The sequence below is a fragment of the Poecile atricapillus genome, chromosome 11 (assembly GCF_030490865.1).
Source record: "Poecile atricapillus isolate bPoeAtr1 chromosome 11, bPoeAtr1.hap1, whole genome shotgun sequence".
Taxonomy (NCBI): domain Eukaryota; kingdom Metazoa; phylum Chordata; class Aves; order Passeriformes; family Paridae; genus Poecile; species Poecile atricapillus.
In genome coordinates, this window is record NC_081259.1 from 18254483 (window position 1) to 18280348 (window position 25866).

Sequence of the window (25866 nt, forward strand, 5' to 3'; positions counted from 1 at the left end):
TTTTATTTTATTTTAAAGCCAGCAGGTGCTGGGCTCAGCAATTGGAAGCAACAAGCAACTGCAGGGAGAACACTGAGTGAAAGCTTCTCCTCTCCTGCCTGCTTGTCTGCCTGTGATGTTCCCCTTGGGTACCCACCCCGGGTGCTGGCACCCTGGGGGGCTGCACTGGAGCACCTGGTCCTGCTTGTGGAATTTTCTGGGCTCTGAAAAGCAGCACAAGAGCCACCAACACACGGGGGCTTCTTAGCAGTGGAGGCTCAACACAGGCAGTGACCTCTCTCGGTCCTCCTCGAGTTGGCTTTGGTGTCCCCATGTTTCCCAAACATGCTGTATTTGGTTGGAATTGTATGCAGAGTGCTGGCTCTGCCTCCCACGCAGCTGTTGATTGTGCAGCAGGGCTCTGTTTGTTCGAGATTTGCAAGAGGGGAGGAGGGAGCAGCAGGCAGTTCTACAAAGTGGGTACGTGGCTAGATCCAGCCATTTTTAAAAATTAAAGGAATTGCCATTAATTAATTCTTAATTAATTAACAGAGGCTTCAACACTGAGAGATGCAGAATGCAGAGGAGAAGAAAAAAGGCAAAATTCCCTGGCTGCTGGACACATTTCTTCTGGTAGAAAAGCTTTTTAGGAGATTAAAAAATTCATGTTCAGATGATTTTGGAGGAGGCATGCAGAGCTGGCCAGAGCCCCGATGGTGCCATCCCCATGGGTGCTGCCATGGGTGCAGCCCCTATCCTGTCAGCTCCTGCTCCTCCAGCCCAGCCCTCTCAGAGGAACACTGCCTGCCATCAAAGGAGCCGCCCACAAAAATCCCCAGGGTTTGCCGACTTGCGGGGAGAGGAAATATCAAACCTGTCTGGAAATCAAACAGCACAGTCAGAACAGAGGGAAGAAAAGAAAAAGAGAAAAAAACATAGGAAACGAAACCTAAACTGACACCCTTTGTAACTGAAAACACCCAATGCGGAGAATCATCGCTTGGGGGACAACACGCTTTCTGCAGAGGAAATCCAAAGTGACTCTGACCCTGGAGCAGCTTCCGAGGACACCGCCGGCCATCAGAGAGGACCTGGGATGAGGATTGGCACTGCTCTCGCTGCAGGATTCTGGTGACAAGCTCTGTGCATGCAGATGCCGCTGTGTGTGTGATTAAAATCCTGTGAGGCTCATGCCAGGAGGAGTGGAGCAGGCAGCCCGTGGGCTCTCCCACCACCAGCAGTGGCAAGGCAAACACCTCCCTGGGGATAAAGAGCCTGGCCACTGGAAGAAATCTTCTGCAGGGCTACCAAAAATGCTCTGATGGAGCCCAAACCTCGGGTTTCAGCCTTAAGATGCTGTCCTCTCTGCCACCCAGCCAGCAGCAATGAACAAGCCACAGAGCCCTGTGGTTAGCCCAGAGGTTCCAGCAAACCAGAGAGGAAAACCAGCCAAAAACCGCTTAGGATGCAGATTCCATGGCTCACTAATACCTCATTTGAAGGTGTTATATTATCCTGAACTTTAATAAAAGCCATGTAAAATAATAATAATAATAATAATAATAATAGTAATAATAATAGCAAAATAATATAATAATAGTAATAATAGTAATAATAATAATAATAATAATAATAATAATAATAATAATAATAATAGCAGTAACAGGTGTTCAAATTGGAAATGGGATGCCATTTCTCTGCTCATCGCTGCTGTGATCTCTTGCTGATCTCCAAGTGGAAGCCATACTTTGAAAATATTAATGCATGCCAGGGACGCTGGAAGAAAGACCTCTGGCAATTTGCCATAAAAACCCATACAGGAACTAGAAATCACAGGCAACAGAATGCATTTGCAGTCCTGCTGGGAAGACCAAGGCAGGTAGAAACAGAAAGTGAGGAAGGAGGGGACAAGACAGATGCTGGATGCTCACGTCCCCTACCCCAGTCTGAGCAGTCAGGGGCAGGCACCTCCAGAGCAGAGCCATGTGGCATCCCTGGAGTGCACGGGGCACCAACACGTCAGAAAGGCTTCTCATGCTCACCAAGGAAAAGCATGGGAGCTTTCACACGTGGCATGAGACTTTCCACCCTGGCCTGCTCACAGCAGGCAGCTGGAGGGTTTGCTGCCGGGCTGGACCCAAGCACAAGGAGATGGCTGCAAAGGAAGGATTCACAGCCACTGTCCCCAAACCACCCTTGCTGCCCCCACGGCTCCATCCCCATCTCCCAGAGCCACCACCAGGGCATAGGCAAGGATGGGAGATGCTGTGCAGGCGGGCAGCCATGGGAGCTGGCACTCATCCTCCCTACCCAGCTCCGTCCCAAGCAAGACAGTGGAATTAAGCGCAAGTTATAATTAAGACTGGATGTTTGAAGAGAAACATAATCTCCGTTCCGTGGGATTCGCCGGCACAACAGTAATTAACGTCTCATTAACATTCGCCTAATTAAGCAGTTTATGAAAGTGGATAGATTTGCATACTGCTCCACTTCAGCTTCAGTGCATCCAGTTATATCCAGGCACCAGAATTAACCCTTCCAGGGCACTTCCAACCAAGTTCCCAACCCTGCAAAGCTTCCCAGCCTCTCCCTGTGAGGACACAAGCTGCTGTCGCTGCACATCTCACTGCACAGTGCTACCCAAAACCTGGTAAAACATCTCTCCATCACCTATTTTCTAGCCAAACACCTCCTCTCTATTACCTCTTTTCCAAACAAACCCGTCCTAAACCTCTCCAACTTTCTCCATTGGTTATCTGTTTTGAAATCCTTCAGCTGGTTTCAACGCTTTCCCCTAAGTCCTCAACACATTCATTGTGTCCTCAACACAAGGAGGCAAAGAAGATCTGTAGGAGTTTCTGAAGATGGGGAGAAGTGTCTCCTAAAACATTTCATGCTATACTCATTCCCAAATGTTCTTTAATGTTTAAAGACAATTACTTCAAGATTAAAGAGAAGCTCCAAAATCTGAACACCAGTTTAAAAGCAGGATGCAACAGGAGCTTCCAAAATGGTTTTGCCATAGGGAATATGTTCACTCTCTTTGAGAGTCCTCCTGTCATTGAGAGGAAAGGCAAACCAGCAAAATCACTGACAACACCGAGAGGATGCCCTGTCCCTCTTGGGGACATCAGGACACCATTCCCAGATGGACTGTGGAGCAGCTCATCAAATAAGACACATCACAAGCACATCCTCTTGGCAATAAGTCACTTGAACTGCTGGACAGAACATTTTCCACTGCTAATACTGGCTTTCTCTTCTGGTGTTAGATTAGTAAATCTGCTGCATCCATCACACGCTTAAAAAGACCATGTGCAAACCTGCCTCCCCCCAGGGCATCTCCTGGGGGGCGAAAAATGAGCTCTCTAGTTAGTGGTTAATGCTTGGAGACGAGATGCAACTTTCCAGCAAATACAGTGGGAAAGAAAAATTCATGACACAGCCTTTCATTGAAAATCAATAAAACCTAGACCTGCCTGTGATGTACACACTCAATTTATTCCTCGCTCAGCTCACTGCGTCTTCACCACCAGCCCTCTCAGATCAGCCAGGTCCTTGCTGGAGGACACAGTGTCCCTGCCCACCTCTGGGTCATGGCACTGGTGTCACCAGAGCCACATTAGCGTGGGGCTGTCACCTCCCTGAGCCTGGCAGTCCCAGGTGCCTGGCGGCAGCAAGCCGTGCTCCTGTGGCTGTGATCCAGCCCCACAGCACCCCTCCTCACAAAATGTCAAGGAGCGACAGCCCAGCTGTGTCCAGTGGCAAAGGCAATTCCAAAGTTTCCTTCCATCTCCCAATGGGTTCCTACAGCTACAGCACAGTCCTGTGCCAGAGAGACACTCTGGATTTGCACTTGGAACACCTCCGTCTTGAAAACACATCTTAATTTTCCCCTCTCCCCAGCAGACAAAAAACCTTCCTGGAAGTGATGATGGAACAAGCCATCCTCCTGAGCCAAGCTAGGACATCCTCCAGTCCTCCCTGAGCTCTATCTGCAGGAACCCCATCATTTATCCTGTGCTGCTCCCCCTTCTCCTCTGAGGAAACTTTGAAATCCATGTGAGACACCCGAAATCCCTAGAGATTTAGGTGGTAGCTTCTGCCTTTAACCCTTTTTTCTTCCTCCCCAAATCTCCCTGACAATGCAGAAAACAGTCCGGGGGGGGGGGGGGGGGGGGGGGGGGATGTCCCTGAGCTTTGCCCACCCCCAGCTAGTGGGAGACCCCAAAATTCTGGGGAGATGGAGAAACAGCTGCTCCTTTCTGATGCTGGGGTTGCATCCTACATCTCTCCTGCAGTCAAATCCTCACTGGAGACAGGAGACCAGCTGAGGGATGCAGGCAGGGGAGATGCAGCACAGCCTCCCCTCCCTCCCGCTGTGCTCGCTCTTGCACAGAGCCCACACTGGCACCCTCACCCAGAGCCACCACAGCAGGACCAAAGAGCCACCCAGACACGGGGGTGAGGGGCTGATGCCAAGCCAGCCCCACAGAGGCTGCCTTTGGTGCAGGGCTGGCTGTGCCTGGCTGTGAGCAGAGAGCTGAGGGGGATCTGGGGAGAGGTGGGTGTCCCGCTGTGCTGGGAGCTCATGCCGGGTTCTGCAGCACAGCCTGACCTACTTTCTGGGGCGGTACAGTCACACCAGCCGCAGCGGCAGCACGGGCTTGCTTTTCTCCTCTACCACGTACAGATGTCTTCTTACGAACTGGCAGTAGGAATCACAGCTCTGTGCCACCACCTCGAAGCATTGGCTGTCCCCTCCCTCACCTCCAGCCAGTCTTGCTGCCTTTGCTTGCCCTCCTTTCCCTACCCTTTCCCAAAAAATTCACGGCACATCTCAGCCAAGAGGAGGATTTATTGATCGTTTTATCTGTGTCTAATCCCAGCCGGAGCGCTGCGATAAACGAAGGCAGCTATATAAAATGCCTTCCTGCAAGGTCTCTGTGTCGAGAGCAGCTGGCTGCTGGCGGGGGGCAAAGTGGGGAGCAGCCCCCAGGGTCCCCAGACCCACCTGTGCAGTGAAGAGCAGCCCATGATGGCAAAGGCCTTGAAAGAAGGAGTAAGGTGCTGTGAACACCCATCCAAAGAGGAGGACTGGGGTGGGGCACAAACCAAACCCCAACTACTCCGTCTAATCGATGGTAAGCAGTTTAAATGCTCTTTCACTGCAGTTCAGGGAGCCCTAATTCCAGGCATGACCTGAATCTCTTTAAAAAGAGAAGGGAGGGGAAGCTGGCAGGCAAGGAGTGGGGAAAGCCAGAAATGCCAGGGATGCTAATTTGTCCCTGTTTCCTCTCTGCAGAGCAGCATCTGGGAGAAAAAGCACCTGCTAAAGAGAAGGGATCCCCGCGGAGCAGAGATCCGGAGGCGCGTGCTCGCAGCAATCCCTATTACCCAGCCTGGACTGGAAACGCTTGACGCAAGAGCAGGATGACGGATGCTTCTGTCTTTGTGAGAGCAACCCAGGGTGCCGACGAGCACTGACAAACCAGCCCACCCCAGCACAAAGAGGAAGCAGGGGAGCTCAGCCCAATGCGCTGTGGCCGTATCCAGGTCAGCTGGTGAGCCTGCTGGGAAGCACAGGCTATAAAAAGCGCAGGCGAGATGCTGGGATCATCCCAGAACAGTGAGGAAGAGGTGAGGATGGCCCTGCCCTCTAAGTCAGGAGTGCCAGGGTGGCGATGGGCCGCAGAGGATGGCACCAGCCACACAGGACCGTAGGCAAGCACCCTTGTCCCTGGGATTTACAAAGTAATGGTCCGTGAGACAGCACTGACTAAGAGTTACTGCTGGTTTTCCAGAGGGAGATGGGGTGGAGGAAGGGGGACTGAAGTTGCCAACAAGGCAGGGCTGGCAGATGGAGAGATGCGGTTTGGCCCCCCCAGCTCTTACTGAGGAGGTGGAAGTGGAATTGCCCTCCCCTGCACCCTTCTGTGCTTGGTACAAAGTGGTTGTACTCCTTCAGCAGGGAGATGCCATGGGGAGCACCAGCCTGGGACCCCATTCTGTATGGAAGGAGACATTCTGGGTGCACTGGAATGGGGACAAATCCACTGACCAGACAAGCCTGTCATCTCAGACAGTGCCAGGACAAGGCACATGCATGTGGCCAAGAGCTTTCCTCTAGCTCAGCATGGCCCCGAATCCCCTACAGACAGTGGACAGAAACAGAGCTGGCTACACTGGGTTTTCAGCTCAAGCTGTTCCCACCCTGCTGTTCTCCTGCCACCCAGTGTCATGCCACGACATTCCCTCTCCCAAGGAGAATCACAAATCTGCCTGCAATCCCTCTTGGAGGCCTGAGCTTTGCCAGACCCTCTGCCAAGCACCACAGACCAAATGGGTGATTTGGGGGAAAGGTTGTGATGCCTGTTCCCCGCTCCCCACCCCATGTCCCCTGCAATGGACCTGTATGGGCAGCAGTCACTGCAGCCCTGCACCCCAGCCCCAATTTTGGTAGAGCCTGGCAGGGCACACAGGGAGCTGTCAGGCCCTATCATGACTCACACAATCATTTCTCCCTTCAAGCCAGGAAAAAAAAAGACATCAAAAAAAAAAATCAGGCAAACATTTGAAAAACTGGAGATAAACAGAGGAGAGAGGAGATGGAGGCGGCTAATGAGGTCCCTGGCCCCGACAAGAGGTGCAAGGAGAGCACAGATGCTTCTTGGCCGGCAGCGATCCTAGCATCGGGCACAAAGAGCACACAAGGGACAGCACTTCCCGCACAGCCCTGGCACTGCTGGCAGGGACCCGCGGGCAGCTCCGGGGAGCCGTCCCCAGGGCGGTGAAGCAGCGGGTCCTGGGGCCAGGACCCCCGGCAGCCCTCGGGCAGTGTCTGCACAGCCACACAGCACAGGGATGGCAGGATACCCTGGCCCAATGGAAACCTCACCGAGCTGCAATGAGCAGACTGGGGACACTCCCGGATTTATTCTTCTCCCCCTGCTCTATGAAACACCCATAAGCTTATAAATGCTTGGTCAGGAGCAAGCCCGAACCCCAAGCCTGTTCCCATGCAGATCCCCAGCTTCCCTACAACTTAGCCAACTCCTGCCCTAGGGACTGAGAAAGGAGAAAAGCCAAAAAATCTTGATTTTTATAGCTAAAACCAAAAGTGTCACCTCAGTAATGAATTGGCCTGCCCAGCAGAAACTGCTTCATTAAAATATATATCCATATTATTCTTTTTGAGTTGCCTTTCCCAAACCTGTTCAAGAATGGGGAAGTTTTCAAGTCCCCGTGGACAGCAATTCTTTCTGCTCCCTTCCCAGCACCTAGCAAGGTAATTATCTGCCAGGAGCCCCGGGCTGTGCCACGGTTGGTTACACTGCTAATTAGCAGAAACAAGCCAGTCCCCCGGGGCACCCTAGGTCCATTCCCATCCCTCTTTGCCTTCCTCCTCCTCCTCCTCCTCGCCCTGGGGGGCATAGCAAAGCATCTTGTGTTTAGCACCGGGAGGGCCTTGTACTCCTCCTCTGGGTGCCAGAGATGCAAAGGTACTCCTGCCCACCCAAGGGACAAGGGACAGAAGGACCCCAGAAACACCCATTTCCAAGAGGATGCTTGCTCCTTGCCATGAGGCTACCAGGCAGATGAAGATGCCATGGAGAGCAGTGCTTCTGCTGGTACCAAGAGACTTACAAAGTGTGTAACTTAGAATCTGTTTCAGCCTCTTCTGGAGGGATACTTAGGAAGTGGAAGCTTCCCAAGAAGTCTTCTCTTCCCAAAATGAAAGGAAAAAAGCTCTGATCTTGCAGGCACTTAAATCTTCCCCCTTGGACTTCTCTAGTTTTCACTCCTCAAAAGTTTCCCTGTCTCCTCACCAGGCAAAAGTCACATTTAAATAAGCCATCAGCTTTGCCAGCCAAAGGGCAAAGCACGAGCTGCACGCTGCCAGAGTGTCTGCTGAGCGGCACGGGAGGCAGGAGCAGCTCAAGAGGCAGCCATGGGAAGCAGGACCAGCACAAGAGGCAGCCATGGGAGGCAGGAGCAGCACAGGAGGCAGCCACGGGAAGCAGGACCAGCACAGGAGGCAGCCACGGGGAGTGCTGGGAAGATGCCCCTCATGCACGTGATGCATCGGGAGGAGCATCCCCCCAGTGCCTGGCCCAGCTAGATGGGAGGGAGCTGTCAGAGCCCAGCCACCCTAGCAGGATGGCTTCAGGCTGCCAGGATGCCACGCCATCATCCTTCTCGCCAGCTGCACCAACGGGAGCTCAATGGAACATGCGGATGGGCGCGCTCCCCACAGGCACGATCCCTGTGGATCACAGAGCGCACACTGGATCGGTGATCTGAGGAACGCGGACGGCAGCTTGGGCTCTCCAGATTTACACCCATCCCTTCCTGATGCTTCAGTGCAAGACATCCGAGGCCCCACGCCATCAGGAGCAGGGACCTTGGATCCCAAGGGAGCAGCAACTGCAAGAACTAGGGCTGTTCTCAGCATGTAAGCTGGTCACCCAGGACTGAAACCTCCAAACGTTCACAGCCGAAGCTACTTATCCAAAGCTATACCAGGACTCAGAAAGGAACTCCAGATCATCACTCCAGGGGATCAAGACTCTGCAGGACTATACACACAGGTTGTTCTCCATCCCCTAGAAGTTCCCTGCTCAGCCTAGATATCCCACCCTGCCCCAGGGAGCCCCGGGCAGGGCTGAAATAGCCCTCAGCCAGCCTGTGCAAGCCCAGAGCTTGTATGCTCCCAACGTCAATCCCTGCTTGTTTCAGCTTCCCCAGGAGATGCAGAAGAGGATGAGGCTGCTCCTGCATACTAGGGCTGCCCCACAGAAAGAAATCAGTGGGGCATCTCCTGCTACTAATGGGCAGGATCCCAGGCAGCCCCTGGAAACACCAGCAGTGGGATGAGCACAGGACTCATTCCCATCACCATAAGGAAGACAGGACTACTCCCCCCCCCCACTAGCCCCCCTCTTACTGCAAGGCTCTGGGGCCCCCAAATGTGTGGAGCTCCTGGAAGGCTGCACCACCCCAGATGGACGGGAGGAAGAGGCACTCACCCGGGCGCCGTTCCTGGGTAACTCAAGCTCCTCTTCCCATTCCCCCCACTCAACCAAGAGCGAGACCAGTTTGCAAGCCAAGTGCCCGCTGCTCCACGCTCACCTGTGCTCTGCCCCTCCAGAGAGCGGCTTGGAGCTGCTCAGCCTTTGCAACAAACTCCCTTCCGCAGCAAGACATCAGCCTTTGGGTGCTGCCTGCCCCTTCCACGCGCTGGCTGCTCTGCCTGCCTTGGGGATTTTTTTCCTTTTTTCCCTTCCACCCCGTAGCGTTTTGAACGTGCAGATGCCCCAGCTTCTTAAAATTCAGCCTGGGGGCGTGGGAAGTGTTTTGGAACATGCCCAAGCTGTCTGCTCCGTGCGTGCGCGCTGCTAAAAACGATCCACCTACTGCCCCCATCTCCTGCACCGCTTGTCAGCGCCGCCGTGCCTTTCCAAAGATAAGCAAGCTTACACACACAGCCCGGGAGCAAAGCCCCAGGAGCAATCCCATCGGGGCAGGGGGGGAACTTCTCTGCTCAGGCACCAGGCAAACTTTCCATGTAACAGTGGACAAGGATCAGAATGCCAGATCTAGTGGAAGGTGTCCCTGCCCGTGCTAGGGGGGTGAAATGAGATGATCTTTAAGGTCCCTTCCAACACAAACCATTCCATGATTCTATGATGGCCAGCCCTGTGAATAATGCCCTTTAGCCAGCACTACCTCCCTCCCCTCCGCATCACAGTGAGGATGGAGCACCACTGTTGGCACAGGGAGAACACATGAAAAAAACCAATTTACTTGCTCTTGAAGGATGCACCAGCAGGGGAACACAGCCACCCTCATTACCATGGGGGTAATGTCATGGGCTGTGCTATGAACATGTTTAGGACACCCAGCTCGGCAGCCCTGCCCAACAGCTGAGCATCCGTGTGGTAGCACGGTCCAAGGGAGCGTAACACATCTCCTCCCCAGCAATTCTCAAGGGCTCCACCAACAAATAATCGAGCTACAGAGATTTGACAAATTAACCTGTAAAACATTGCTGGCAAAGCCCAGCTTGTCTGAGACACCAGCAGGCAGCTCACAGCAGGGCACCCAACCAAGGTAACGGAGCAAGGCCAACACACACCAATTCAGAGCCTGGCTCCAGCCACCAGCACGTTATAAAAAGAAGGGTATATAAACCCCTGAGGCTGGGATTTGGTCAGGAGAGATGGGCTGAGCCCTCCTGCCACATGCACAGTGTTCGATGAAGGCTCTAGGTCCCCAAGGGAAAAGGACAGCAGGGCCTGCTCCAGCCCAACAGCCTGGCTCTGGATTCAAACACAAGCTGCTCAAAATCAGTGACAAGGTTGCTTTTTCTTTTGCTTTTGAATCCCTCTGGCAATCTGGCCTTCAAGTGCTCATCAATCCGTTCAGGGCCGTCTCCCCCCCCACCACATCACTTCTCTGCAAATTTGAGTAAAATTGATATTTTCCTATCAGAAACATGAAATTTCAAACACACAGAACATTGGATTTGAAAGCTGACTTTTGTTGGGAAGGTGCCTGTCTCTTTGTTCACAAAAGGACTCTTTTTTCCTGGAAAAGGGCCCAGATTTTGAGTGAAAGATCAATAACATGCAGAAAATGGGTCCTTTTATTTAATTTTGCCATGATACCAGAAAGAAAAGAAAGAATCCAATGCTGAGACTGAATGACTTCAAAATATTTTGCATTTGTTTACCCCAGTGCAATGCTGGAGCATCTATTCAGAGGAACTCAATGGGAAGGATGCAGCCTTTGGGGCTCCCCTAGAGCATCCCTTCAGCACCTGCTGGTGCCCTGCTGGGGACAGCATCCCAGGCACTGCTCCAGTCCAACCCCAGTCCATTTCTGGGGGTATTATTAGAGATTTAATTGCTGTTTCCTCTGCTCTGCCTTGTCCAAGGAGCTCTTTCACCACGACATTCAAGGGTGACCTTCTGCCTACACTAATTATGAGGAAGGGTGAATCAAACTTTAATTGCAATTACAGCTAGGGTGGGAGGATTAAAGGGAAAAAAAAAAAAAAAAACCCACCACAAAGACACAGCATTCAAGATGCCATGCAACAGTCATGACATGCTGCATCCTCCCCATCCATATGGGGGAAAACTAACACTTTGGCAAATTTATGAGGATGTGTGAAAGTGATTATATTCCTGAAAATATCTCAAGTGGAACGGCCTACCTGGCATATTTTGTTAGTCATGAAACACGCTCCCTCCACCGACTGTAGTTTGTGGCTTTCCATCTGCTTAAATACTTTAAATACCGAAACTTTCTTCTTTTTTTTTCTTTTCCCAAGCTGAAATAGCATGCCAGCAGCAGAGTGCTGACTCAGGGGCACGGGACGAGGACATGCTCACCACCAGCAAAGGGATGCAGAAGATGCCATGCCACAGGGGCTGGAGAGAAGAGGATTTACCACGTGGGTGGTAAGTCCTGCCCCTGGCCAAGAAATGTAAGAGGTCAGCTTGTGTTAATTAATTAACTGAATTAATTGAATTAGTGCCCTGCAAGGGAGCACCAAGTGCAAATCAAAATAATATTAGTTTGGGTCAAGTGTGGACATGACAGGGAAAAGGTTAAAGGAAAGAAATCACACTGGTTGGCCATTTTAATTTCATTTAGTCAGGAAAAAATAGGCAACAGTTTTAAAGGTTACAGGTTGTTGCTGCCAAGCCCAGATTTTAGCAAGACGGAGGTTTCTGGGCATTTGTTCCAGGGCAGTCAGCACCCTGATCCCCCTGGTTCCTGCTTTCATGGGGAGTGATGCCCCTTTTGTCCTGGCAGAGCTAGGGAACAAGCTCCAAGGCATCAAGGAGATCCAGGGCTGCTTCTCTCCTGCCCTCTCCTGCTCTTTAGTTAAGAGTTTCTATTTTACAGCCCTGGCTGGAGTTTCTCTGGCCACAGTGTCTGGAAATGGGATAGACCTGCACAGGGATGGAGACAGAGCTCAGCACTGGTGCAGAGAAAATCCAGCCAAGACTCCCAATGTCAAAGGAGATGGCCAAGGGGCAGCCACAGCAGCAGAGAAACATCCTCCAAAACATTTAGGTGCAAGCCCATTCTCACCAGGGAAGTGCTCTTAGATGTGCTTAAGGATAGTGAAGCCCTGGCACAGGTGCCCAGAGCAGCTGTGGCTGCCCCATCCCTGGCAGTGCCCAAGGCCCGGTTGGACACTGGGGCTTGGAGCAGCCTGGGACAGTGGAAGGTGTCCCTGCCCATGGCAGGGGTGGCACTGGATGGGCTTTGAGGTTCCTTCCAACCCAAACTGATTTTATTATTCTATTATTGTGTACCCTGGCAAAACTTGGAATATCAACCCTATGATTTATCCACAAAGAGATCATTTTGAGTCACTGAAGCAGTTATCTACTTGTTGCATGAGGCAATGGCAATTGTACCCCTCAAAACAACAGTGAACAGCACTCATGGTGTAACTACAGTGCAACTACTCTTTGCCTGATTATGGAGAATCATCAAAATATGGGAACATCTCGGCCGAATCACCTCCTCCCTGGGGTGTGCTGGCTGTGCAAGAGAAACCCCAGCTACAAATACACATAAAATGGAGCAGAGACCAGTGGAATATGATGAACATTTTCCCGAATGGCAGTGCAAAGCTGAATATTAGGTGATTTGTGGCAGATTTCCTCCAAGAGAAAATCTCTCCTACCATAGTGGTGAGGTTTTCACAGCTCATTTGGCTTTTCATCTGCTGAACAGCTTTGTGCTGTTCTCCCTTGCAGGACAAGACCTCATCATCTGTATTTTCTAACAGTTTAGGGGTTTTTTCACCTAGGAGAAAACCATCTCTCCTCTTGCTCTCCATGAGCCTAATTCTGCATCTCCAGCTGACGTCCAAGGGCTTTGGAGTTACTCTAATTTTCAGGGGGTAAGTCACCTTGGAGGGCAGGGGGTTTTTTTCAAGGTCCAATACCTGGAGAAGGAATTTCTCCTTCCAAACGCAGATAGTCCCTGAGAGAAATAATCCCATGGGAAATAATCCAGTACAAAGAGGCTTTATTGCCTCTTTTCACAGGCTCTTTCTCACTGACAATTGATGAGTTCATAGCTACCAATATCCATTAGAGGGTTTATTTTATTTCTTGTTAGAAAATAAAAAGGCAGAGCCTGAGAAGAGTAAAACCAGCCACAGAGACTGAAGACTGACAGGAGCTGCCTGGCAGACAGTGAGTGAAAATGCTCTGACAAGATGAAATGTTTTTTCTTTCATTGAAATCACTCCCTTTCCGAATGACTAATACACAGCTATCGCACCATGGATATTTCCAGAGTGATGAGATGTTTTTAAAATATCTCACTGTGCCTCAAAATATCTCACTCTGGCTCAATAGATCATCCAAAACACCACCCACGGAAATCATAAATAAATAGATACTATAGTGCTGTAAAAGAGCAGACTGGCCAGGGCCAGGGCAGCATCCTTCATCGGTGAGCTCAATGAGGCCACTGAACCCCTCCCCTTGGCACGTGGCTCCTGCAGCCAGGCTTTGTGGAGATGGAGACACTGAGCCCTTGCAAACGGAGCTGGGCACCTCCTACTCTCCCAGCACCTTCACAAAGCTGTCCTGTACAGTTTCTTGATGACACAGATATCTCCTTGAATGAGCAAACCAGATATATGAGGTACAGTGGACTCCATGGTCCACTCAACCGCTCACACTCAATAGACAGCGGCTGCCAAAAAGGCAGGTGACATTCTCTGGCTCATGGGCCACCCCTGGAAATCCACGAGCCCTCTCAGGGACCCCCACTGCCTACACAACAGCTTCAAACCTCAAACTGCAGCAACCAGAAACACTCTGTCCTACTCCCTGCCCTGAAACACATCACTCCAGTCGGGAAAGGGACACCCACAGCCCGGGAACAGCTGGCACTGGGTGATGAGGAGGGGATGAGTGCCAGCCCAGCAGCCTCCACACACCCTCGCCCCAGGCAGCAGGGACCAGCCCAGCACAGAACCCACTGCAGAGCCAGGAAGCTCCCGTTCTCCTGACAAAGAGGAGACTGACTACGAGGGATTGCAAGGATTGAACGGTTGCAAAGCTGCCCCCATGCACCTGATTTTTTACACATTTGGATGCACTTGCTCCAGATTTGGAGAGGAAAAAAAGCAGCAAAATGGCCAGAAGAAATCATGAAGAAGGGCTGACTTGCCTTGCATGTGCTCCAACCATTCTGTGTGCAGAGAGAACTTGTGCAGACCCCTGTGCTGTTGTCCTCCCTGAAGGGAAGAGACCAGAGTCCCATCCCAGGCTTGGATCTCAGTACAAGGACAACTCTGCTTCGTAGCTGCCCAGCCACCCTAGGACAGTAGCTCAAGCAAAACTCTCAGAGAGTTGAAGTGCAGACATATTTTTGAAAACTCCCTGGATCCTGGTGCACACAGCTTAGATCCAGCCCAAGGAGAGCTGTGACTCCCAAAAGCTCAGCTCAACCTAGTCCCAGTTCACTCTGCAGGAGCTGAGTGTGCTTGTTCTCTTCCCTAGGAATCAGGCAACACTCTTTGTTTTGCTGACTGAAAGCAAAGAGAGCAAATCGTTTTGAGGAATTGAAAATGGGCTCCTTTGGCTTTTCTCAGCAAGATAAAAAAAAATGCTTCAGATAACCCTGGCTGTGCTGTTCCTAAGTTGTTTCCTCTTTAGTGACACTTCCTGTAGTACATTTTGAAACTTTGGGAGATAAAGCAGCTTTTTAGAACAGGAATAAGAATATACCCATTGGAAACCACAGACAGTCTGATATTCGTAGTCTTCTTTTGAAAAGGGTTGAAGCTACTTGTCCAGACCCACAGGAACTGGTGGATTCACTGGGTTCAAGGAAGGAAAACACCTTGCCACAGAAATTCAATTCTACTACTGAGGTACATGGGAGCATGGGAACCCAGCAGCAACGCAACCTTCACAGAGCTCTGCCAGCCCCTGTCCTTCCTGTCAACTTCTGCTTGATTTTTCCCTAAATTTCCCCTTCTTCCCTCTGGGAATAGGCAGCACTGAGAGGCTGCAGAGAGATGACAGAGATGCTGCAAAGGCAGGAGGGAGAAAGACAAGGCCCTGCATTTCCAATGAAGATAGCTCAAACATCTGTCCTCAGCCACAAATGTATTCACCCACACAGACACACTCATCAGATGAGGCTCTAAAATATTTACTGCCCAAATATCAATCCTCATAAAGCGAGGCAGCCATTTGGGCTCAGGGAGGGGGAAGGAGACAGGGTGGGTTGTCAATAATGTCATAACCACGGGCAATTTTATGTATCTCTGGAAATGGCCAAGGAACACGCAGCTTGACAGATGTGCAAACGGGTAATGCAGGCTCCCTAGTTATGAGCATGAGGATGTCAAGAGGAATAGATGAGCAGTAATTCAAAGTATATTGGGCTTAGAGAAGTACATGGGCACTGTAATGAATGTGGGATGGGCACTGCGGTGGAGGGAAGGCTGAAGGAGGATGAGGAGGGAGTGGGATGCTGGCTGGAGAATGCACCCCTGTAGTGCTTGAGAGTGACTGAAGGGACAGGCAACCAGCATAGGCATTTGGTGGGCAGAGTCACGCTGCCATGGGGTGCTGCTGCACCGAGGGATGTGTCAGCCTGTCTATCAGAGGCTGGACCAACCTCCAGGCTCCTTCTTCCTCCTTCACAGCTGCATCTCTACACAAACCTCTCCCACCATTGTGCCACCTTTCCTTTCCCTGGCTCTGAAACTCAAAGTTTTAGCCAAATACCTATATTTTTCACCAAGAGCCAAAAAAAACCTCACCAAGGAACCAAATTATGTTTCACATTTAGTCTCAGCAGAACTACAGCTTTTTTTGCCTTCATCTCCAAACTAGAAAACAAACCCGACGCGGCAGCGAGGGCTGCGGCCGCCCCCGGCGCGGCCTGCGAGGCGCAGGCACCGCTTACACCTCTGACTGTGCCTCGCCCGGCATTTCCCCATCCCACCTCGGCGAGATTTAAAAAGCAGCATCACACAGACGCACACTACACCCCCGGCCACACGCTCCTGCCCCAGAGCCACGAATCCTAGCGGCACGACGGCCACGGAGGCTGGCCGGCTTCCAGCATGAGGGGCTGGAAAGAACAGAAGACAAATTTAACTTGGGATGGCATGCTGGGACACTCTTCTGCTCAGGTGTTTGGTTTGCTGGAGGAGTGGGGCAGCATGGTGCAAAGAGGACTGTTAGCTGGTCCCAACTGACCTCATTTGGCTAGCCCAGAAAAGCACACATGGACATCTCAATTCCACTCATTTTTTCCATAAGATTCGCCTCCTTCAGCACTTCTGGCAGTGAAATTCCCCCTCTCCCACGTCCTCCGATGCTCTTTGAAGGGATGCAGTCATTGGCTGCAGCGGTGGAGCCACGCACACCCTTCCTCCCTCTCAGCTCCTGCAGAGAAGCTCATCAGTTTTCCACACCCTTGTGCTTTCAGAGCTGGGGGGAATTACTCATGAAGGCAAACAGGCACCCCACACACCAACAATCACCATAAAAGTGGTTTTTCCTCTGGAAAAATCCATGAATCACTGTAAAAGTCACTCAGGCTCTAACCAAGCCACACTACTCACCATTGTTTATTAAAAAGAATTAATCACCCATCTTCTTCCTGGCCAATTTTATGAAATATGACTTATCCCAACCATTCACTACTAAATTGTTACAGCATCCAGCTGTGTGTGCTCTGGTAGCCTTCCCCAGCCTGCCCTGCTCACACAGTGGCACACAGTTCTGTTAGGTCAAATGACCAATGACTGAAAAAGCTTGAATCTTGAAGGAATATTTCCTATAAGTCTCAGACTGCAGATTTTCACTCCAGAGATACACTTCTGGCACTGGCTGTTCCTGCAAATGCATTGCTCCGTGGAAAATGCTGCTGGAGCTGAGGAGCCCTAGGGTGTTGCAGCCCTGGGCAAGGGGTGACACCATGAGGAGGCCAGGGCACAGGCAGAGAAGGAGCTCACACACACAAAAATCACTCTCTGCCACTATCCCAGGCAAGTGGCTGGCATCACTCTACATGGGCATAGCAGCTCTGACCCAGTGAGACAACTAAGCAGTAACAGATCCTTAATGAAAAAAATCTCTTTTTCTTTCCAAAAAATGTCCTCGTTATAATTTCTCTCTCCTGGTGGCACCCTCCTGTGTGGAAGAACTTGGCCATGACATGGTGTAAGAGCAGGAAATTTCAATGCCCACAGTTGCGAGAGCAGAAAGGAGAGATAATTGCACTTCTTACAGCAGCTTTAACTTATCTTGGGGAAACTTTCCATGCTAATGAGACCATTCTGTTCAGACATTCAGCAAGAGTTGAGAGGGCTGGTGCTGCTGCCAGCCCATGGTGGGTGCAGGCAGAGGGCAGGCAGGGGTGGGAAAAGTAGCCCAGGAAACCACCACCACCACCACAGTTCCAACCTCATCACTTTGCAGCTTACCGGGGCTTCATTTTCCTGAGCTGGCTTTAATTTATTTCTCTTCAAAAACAAAAAAATCCAACTACATCAGCTATCGTCTGCTCTCTCTTCTTGCCTTTGGCAACATGCGAGTTTCAAGGCATCTCCTGGTAAAGCTGCACCTGCCATCTGATCCTAGGCCTCTGCAAAGGATTTTCTTTCTGCATTGGTGCCCACACCCATACAGGTTCCAGGGAGCCTGTGGCTGACACTGCCAGGGGCAGCTGGGGACAAGCCTCTGTGTTGATGAGTGCCAGCTGCTGAGCAGGATGCCTGGGCTGTGGCAGCTGGAGGCAGAGGTAGCAATTTGTGTACTCACCTGGAAAGGCAGACATCCTCTCATCCCTTGCAGAGCTGCTGAGAAACCAGCTCCTGGCTCTTTTCCTAGGAATTTAACATCACCATACTCCAGCTACTAGAAGCAGATGCAAATTCCCCTCTCCCTTGGGTCCAGACAACCCCATAGCAGGGGCAGAGGTAAGACAGTTCTGCAGGAGAGCCAGCTTCCAGGAAAAATGCTTGGAAGGTGGCAGTTGCAGCCAGATGGGATTGCATCTCTTGCTTTGAAGGGATCCATGGGACAGTGCCTGCAGTGATGCTCTGCTTTGGCACATCCCAGGCTGAGCTGCCAGCACCAGCCTCGCTCCTCATTGGCATGCCAAGCACATGCATCCCAGTGGCATGGGGCTGCTCCTCCTGCAATCTGTGTACCCAAGCAGCAGCACCAGGAAGGCTTGGAGAAGTAGAGTAAGAGTGGAGAAAAGGAGGGAAGGGGGCCAAAAGCCACAGCTGAGCACAGCACCACAGCTTAGGCTGCAGAGCCAAGGCTGGCAGTGTTGCTCCAGTTGCCTACACGACCTTGAGAGCCCTGAGCAAGCTGCAGGCAAAAGAGGAAAGCCTCCAGTGGCAGCTCCGTGTGCTAACAGGGACAGGGGAAGTCAGGCAGGGGGCAGAGGGGTGGGTGCCATTTGGGATGTGCAACAGTGCACGCCAGATGGACCAGGCTGCTTTTATCTCTGTCTCAGTCCCAAAAAGGCAGCTTACAACCCACACCTTCTTTGGACAGCACTTTGTGGGTCTTGAATTTGTTCCCACAGGAGCACACGTGTAGGAAGAGGTGAACACCTCATGTCACTCCTCTGGGACCCAGCACAGGGCAGCAGGAGGGGGAGTAGGCTCTGCCTGTGCTCCCCAGAGGGAAGGGTAGCCAGCCCTGCTCTGCCAGGCAGGAAATGCTACCAACACACAGGCAGGCCCCCGAGATCTCAGCATGTGTACCTTGAGAGCTCAGAATAAATATTTAAAGGTGGAGGGAAAAAAAACTTGCTTGTCTCTGTGAGCAAGTTCTCTGTCTTTGCTCTGGGATTTGAGACAGAGACAGAAAAATGACAAAGAAGACACAGGTTTCAGCAAATCATGGGCACATCAGAAGCGATGGCTTTCAGACGCTGGCTTTGCTGCAAGACAAATTCTCTCCCAGCCAGATGCCTGACAACCCCGACAGCCCTCAGGGACTGCAGGTCTGTGTTCCCTCAGACACACAGGGCTGCAGTGAGCCCACCTTCTTACACCTTACATCCAGCCAGGGATGGGAGCCAGGCTGTTCCCCAAATCCCTTTCCAAACCAGTAAGAGCTGGTCCTGACCAGGGGGGACATGTGACCCCTCCTTGCCCTGTCCTGCGAGGATGTACAAGGTGATGGGCTCTGCATCAGTGTTGGACAAACGTTTCCAAATCCCTGTCCCCACAGCAGAGCTCTGCCCGAGGAGCAAACCCTCAGCTTTCTCAGTGCCTCACATGAGCAGTGGCTGTGGGGAAGGATGGGAGGTGACAGCTCTGCTCAGCTCCCAACAGCCCTGTGCTGGGCCATCGCTCAGAGGCAGTGGCCAGAGCAGCCACAGAGAACGGGATGTTCTGTATCACAAGGCTGTCCTTAGGATGCTTTTATTTCCAGAGAGAGCTCATTAGCTCTGGTTGTGCAGGAGTTCATTTTTTTTTTCTCCCTGTTACCAAGAGCTGGAAAACTCCACTGAATAACATTTCTGAGCACGGGTGGAACAAAGACAGGGCATGGTGGGGAGAGGAGCAACTAAACCAGAGATAATCAAAGCTATTGCTGCAGCCTCACATCACTTACAATCTCCGTCTCCTTTGGATTTCCCAGCTGGACTGGTCTCTGCTTGCTCAGCCCCACTCACCATTGCACCAGGGCTGAAGGGCTTGGCTCTGCTCGGCTCCAAGGGGGAAGAAGATGCACAGGAGAGTTTGAGATGTCAGGGAACTGAGCTCAAGGCAGCCCACTGGATCACATGGGATGCCAGGAGCTAAAGGGACTTGCAAATACACTAGGCAAGGAGGAAGGCTCTGTCTCTGGCACTGTCACAGGAAGGGTTTAATACAGGCATATCCTACCCAGGGATGCTCCAGCTGTGATGCCTTCCTGGGATCAGTCTGGAGCAGCCACCTCCTTACCAAGCCCTGGTGCTCCTCTCCCATCACCACATGGTTCAGCACACGTTGCGCGGCGGGAGATGCAGCCGAGAAATCACCTACCAACAGCAGGAGATAAGCCACCTTCCCAGATATGATCACAAAGCCCCATTATCTCTTTAAACCTTATGCATTCACTTATCCATGCCAGATCTATTCCTCCTTATCTAAATTCTCCTCCTGTTCTTTCCCATCTCTCACCATGGTCTCAGAGCATCGCAGCCTCTCCAGAAGCGACGGAGACAGTGGGAGAGCCTGATGCCCCAGGCAGCCACTCACCACAGCTAATGGGATAGGCTCTGATTGACTGGCCCCGGTGATTGAAAGTTAATAAAATGTTAAAAGCAGCCCTATAAATCACCCATGCAGGAAGTGACCTGGACAGGAGGCCTAACGAGTTAGCAGAGGTTTTATTTAAAAGCCATTTGTCTGAGAAGTGCAACACAAAAAGTCAAATAGCTCTTAGGAAAACAGCAGTGATGGAGTTACTGGGAGGATTAGAGCTGGCTGGATATTTACAGCCTGAGGATGTCAGTCTTCCCAGTGCTAACTGGCCTCTGCATCCCAGCAGATCCCAGCTCCAGGTAGGGAGCTCCCAAAGTGAACCAGGACAAGGCAGATCACAGCTCTGACTTGTACTTTTAGCTCTCTGGGTCCACTCTGACTTTCTCACAGACCTCTCAAAACAAGTTTCATGCCCATGTCCATCCTGTGACAAGCTGGTAGCATCATCATCTTCCTCCAGGCCCAGGTCCCCTGCCCTGGGAATCACACATGGAGAAGCTGCTATTCTCATATGCTACAGTACACAGCTGACATCTCGGTTTGCATGGAAAAGCTTGAAAACAAGAGGCTCCAAAAATCTCAAACTCCAAAACCACCCAAGAAATCAAGTTTTTGGTTTCTAATCCTGATTTCCACTCTTCAGCCATGAATACTGATTTTGCACCCATCAGGAAGGCAGCTGGGCCACATCAGCCCTTGCTCATTCCCTACAAGCTGAGCTCTACTTTTTTAACTTTAAAAAAACCCTACTGCCAAGTGCAAGGAGCTGACGAGGGTGTTTCCCTGGGACAAGGACTTGACCCCCTCCCAAATGCCCTCCCCCAGCCATTCCTTACTTTCCCATCACAGGAAGCCCCCAGTACCCCAAAGGCCTTTTACAGTTGGAAGGAAAGGCAGCTCATGCTTGGGAAGCCTCCAGAGCTTCCTCATTAAGAGGAAAATTATAGACAATTATCCTCAGAAGTACATCAGGGAAGCAGAGGCAGTCACAAGGCACTAGTCTCACTCAAGCCTGGCTCCTTGCAGCCCAGAGTAGTTTCTAAAACTATGAGCAAATTCCAATGGGATATAGTCTGCAAGCAACAGGTTTCACCAGCAGCTACCCCACCTTCGAAATCACCTTTTAATTGCAAGAGAAGTTCTCATCCCCAAGCCAGCACCTTTCCTCCCAGCAAGATGAGGGGGAGAGGAGTAGGTAGGAGATGCAATGACACAAGCAACAACCTGATTTCACTTGAATTTACCAAGTGAAATTTGATTGCCTTTGCTTTTTCACAGAAATCCTTACCTTGGGAGGAATGCAGGAGGCTGGGTGCAGGCGCAGTCGGTTCTCCTCGCCAGCTATGAGCACCTTCCAGGGGAGCAGGGAAACCTAAGAGTGCCGGGGGGCTGTGGCAGGGAGGCTGCTCCGGCAGCTCTGCAGGCGGCTCATGGCTCCCAGGCACAGGAGGCTGTGGGTGGGAAGGCACAGAAGGTGTCAGTCTTGGAAATGTGGCCTCAAGCACACCCCAAGTGAACCCAACCCCACAGAAAAGCTGGCTTGAAAGTTAGCTTAATATACTTAATAAAGCTTAAAAACTTAATATATTGATATTTTTCTGTATTTCTCTTATTTCCCCTCCTTCCCATCATCAAGGAGAGGAAACTTGATCTGGTTACTAAGCAGATGTGGGTACCTGAAGAAGTCCAGCATCCCCGCAAGGAGCTCCTGGCAGGCACAGAGTGATTCTTGGGAGCAGTTTCCCAGAGGGTGTTCTATGCTTCTAGCATCACTAGTGGGGAAGGAGAGAAGGCACAAGCTCACCTGGGCAAGCAGCCCCTGGCCCAGGCTGATGCACACAACCATGAATATGCAAGGAAAGCACCTCTCAGCTCAATAGGCCCAGCCAAGGGTCTCACAAGACAAGGGGAGCTCTCTCCATTGCTTACAAGTCAAGGGATTCCACTGGCAACTAGGAAATACTAAGAGAAAGTAGGTCCTTGACCCACTGATCTGATGTTATCACTGATGAGTGATAACTCCTCCCGAATTCCAAACTGAAAGGGAAGCAAGACCCTTTGCTGATGGAGGTGGTACATCCACCCATTGTCTAACCAGCTTCACCTTCACATGCAGCACTTTCCTCTCCAGAGGAGACATTTATTTAGTCGTGAGGTCCCCAAGGCAGAACTCATATCCTCTTTTTATGTCTCAAACAGTTTTGAGCAGTCAGTGTTTAACAAATTAAGAATAATGTGATGGCACCTTGAAAAATAGAGTGTCCTGTCCTCAAAAAAGGGGCTACATTTCCCAATTACTCCAAAGGGCACTGCTTCAGACCTCGCTGAGCAAGTGGCATTTAGGCGCAGCCACCTTTTAATGGCAATGATGTGATCCTGCTACGGCTGCAGTCACAGAATTGTTAGAGTTGAAAGGGACCTCTGGAGGTCATCTAGTCCAGGCCTCCTAATTAAAACAGACCCTTAAAAATTATTAAAAGCACCGTTACACATTTCTCAAATGACAGTATTACTGAAAATACAATAAAATAATCCCCACCCCACCACGATGAAGGTGAACAATGTCGGGGCAGGGGTCAGGCACAACAGAGCAGCACTGGACACTGCACAGCATGAGGGCAGGGGACAGAAGGGGTGGAAACAAGTTTAAAAAATACCTCTTAGCTCAGGTATTTTTTAGCAGCCGTGCCCTACCCGAGGTCTGCCATCCTACCCCAAGTTGCCAGCTAAGCTCAACATCTCTCTGTCATGAAAAGTATTCATGAGGTTTGCGTGGAGGCTGGCAAATATTTGCCAAGGATTCTTCCAAATCTCCAAGCCCACCATGAGCTCGCAGCAAATTTGTTTGCTGATCGTGGTCCTTGCACTAATTTGCAAATGGAGAGCAAAGAAAAAGGCAGTGTACAGTGTAAGGGAAGACAAGCAAGCAGGATCCTATTCCGTGGGGAAGGCAGCCCCACCGGCCCTAATGAGGTCTCATTAATTAACACGTGCAGCACTGGTGCAACACCCAGCTCCTGATGCTGACTGTGCCTAGGGAAGTGATCTCTCAGTGCAGGCAGCAGCAGGGAGTGGGAGGATGCTGCTGGGAATGGCAACAGCAGCACCTGCAGGGTGTAAGGCCAGTGATAGCCACAGTCTGACCTGTCTGTGTGGCAAGTTGCAAGGAGATGCTGGGAAAGCATCTTCTCCCCTTCCCTGCTCCCTCCCCAAAGTGGTTTTAATCAGAGTTTCTCTTGTGGCTTCTCCTCTGATTTTGGCACCTCACCAAGTTCCAGCCCAGGCCAAGCACATTGCTAATTAGCTGCACTAATTAATCACAGTTTCCATTGTTTATTCTTTTGTTCTCACACAAACGCCCATGCTGCCTGGTGTGGTGAGCTGCCATGGCATTCATGGAGCACCAGGACAGCTGGTGGAGCTGACCCCAGAGAATGTGGGTCATTAGCTGCTGGGCTCCCAGCTGGAGACCAGAACAGAACCCATCCCTGGTCCTACTGGGAAGTGAGTTAAAAGCCAAAGCCATCAATTCTGGCCTGAAACAGTACAAGATTCACAACCCCTCTCACTGTTCCAGCCTGGAATTGTTCATGCAATCTGCACAGCTCAGACCATATTTCTAAAACTTCCAGGAGGCCAGGAGCTGCTGGTGGGTCACTTAATCCATTCCCCTTTTGGGAACTGGGATTTACTGTGCCTAAAGCATGCCCAGTCATCAAGCCTGGCCTCCAACATCTCCAGCAAAGCCAATTCTACAGCCTCCCTTGGCTTCCTGAGGGTGCTGCCACCACTGTTGGGGCACAGAGTGCGCTGCATATCACTTGCCACCATCCTTGATCCCTCCTGCAGCCATCAGTGCCACAGTCTATTCTTCCTCTCTCCAGCCGTGGGGATGGCTGACTGGCTGTCACTCCATCAGATCCCCCCAGGGAGACACCCCACACTTGCTCCCAGGAGTGGCCATGGCAGCTGGAGCTGGCACACAGCCCCAGCGCAGAGGCAGCCATCCATCCGCCTCTCCCCTGGCTAATCCAACCGAAATCCTGCCTTTGTGAGCATCACATCCACTGCCTAAGCATTAGGCACCCGCCGATCCCAAGCTAATCTCCGGAAAGCTGCCTCACCCAGGGGGGTTCCCCTTCCCTGGGCAGCCCTGGCACCCCAGAGGCATGGGGGGACAGGAGAACATGCCAGCTGTGACTCCTTGCCAGCACTGGCATGATGTGCTGGGAATGAACCAAACAACCACTCTGCTGGCTCCCTCTTGACAGGGATTTTTTTTTTCAACCAGGTATTTTTTGAGAAAAAAAAAAAAAAGAAAAAAAAAAGACAGACACCAAGGGAAGAAAAAAGAACTGTAAGTCCAAGGGATCCTGTGTTGTTAAATACACAGAAATCCAAGTCTGAAGCCCAACAGAGGCCAAGGTTTCCGGGCTTTGACACAGCTGACAAGCTAGAGCACAATGAGAAAATACGCACACAGAAATAGCCAGGCAGGATAAAGGATTTACTGCTCCTTTCACAGAAAACAAAAGAATAGGCTTAAACACTCCATTTAGGAGTGGTAAAAAAAAAAAGAAAGATAAAAACCAGATCTGCAGGAAGAATATTTGAGTACAGGATTACCAGGAGGTGAAGGAAAACTAGATCCTGTCCTGCGTGCAGCAGGGCAGCAGAATCCCCAGGGACCCTCTCCCCTGGACCAGCAGCATTTTGCAGTGAGCACATACACAAAACACCAGGTCTCACCTCAGAGCCACCCAGTCAGTTCCCTTGTGCCCTGGGTCAGAGCATCCCACCACAGCCCACATCCCAGGACAGCCAGCTGTCATGCCAACATCTCCATGGTCTCACCTCTGGAGCATTTCTCCTGGGCTGATTCTGGCTGGAGGATTCCCTCTTCACTCAAATCCCTCTCCGGGGTCCACTTCCCCAGTGCCAACCACCACAGCTAATAAGGCTGGGGCTCCCCGCATTTCAGACAGGCTTTTCCATGACAGGAAGGCTGCAGGCTCTTGGTTACCCTCCTGTTCATTTGGAAGTCATCTCAGAATACCTCTTGAGACCTCAGCTGAGGAGGCCTGATGGAAAGAGAGCTAGGGCTGGCAGGGGCTTTGGAAACAGCTTCCTCCCATCATCTCTCCAGATCTGTCCTTACTGAAGAGGGAAGTTTTCAGCTCCCTCTAAGTTTCCTCTAACTTGTGATGAAAGAGAAACTCTTTGGAGAACAGACAGGAACCCAGTTTCCCTGATGAAAATACCACAGTGAGATTTTTTGGGTTTCTTTTCTTTGGAGTAGCACCAGCCAGAACAGAGCTTTGCAAACAGGCAGGCAGGTCTTACCCTTTCCATGGCAGCAGATCAAGTCTCCCAGCTGGAGACCAGGACAGAACCCACCCCTGGTCCTACTGGGAAGTGAGTTAAAAGTCAAAGGCATCAATTCTGGCCTGAAACAGCATGAGATTCACAAACCCACTCACTCCATCAGCTTGGAATTGCTCATGCCAGAGTAGCTCAGACTGTCTGTGTGAAACTCCCAGGAGGCCAGGGGCTACTGGTGGGCTATTCAGTCCATTCTCCCTTTGGAAACTGGGATT

The 25866-nt window shown here is 51.2% G+C and overlaps 1 long non-coding RNA gene across 1 annotated transcript in view; it reads right to left on the reverse strand.

The window, feature by feature from the left end:
* The window catches only part of LOC131583317 (uncharacterized), a 74253-nt gene extending 52620 nt beyond the window's left edge, over nucleotides 1-21633 (reverse strand). The window contains exon 1 of the long non-coding RNA XR_009278479.1: nucleotides 21558-21633. This is a non-coding gene — a long non-coding RNA (uncharacterized LOC131583317). The remainder of the gene's footprint in view (nucleotides 1-21557) is intronic.
* Nucleotides 21634-25866: the final 4233 nt, after the last annotated feature.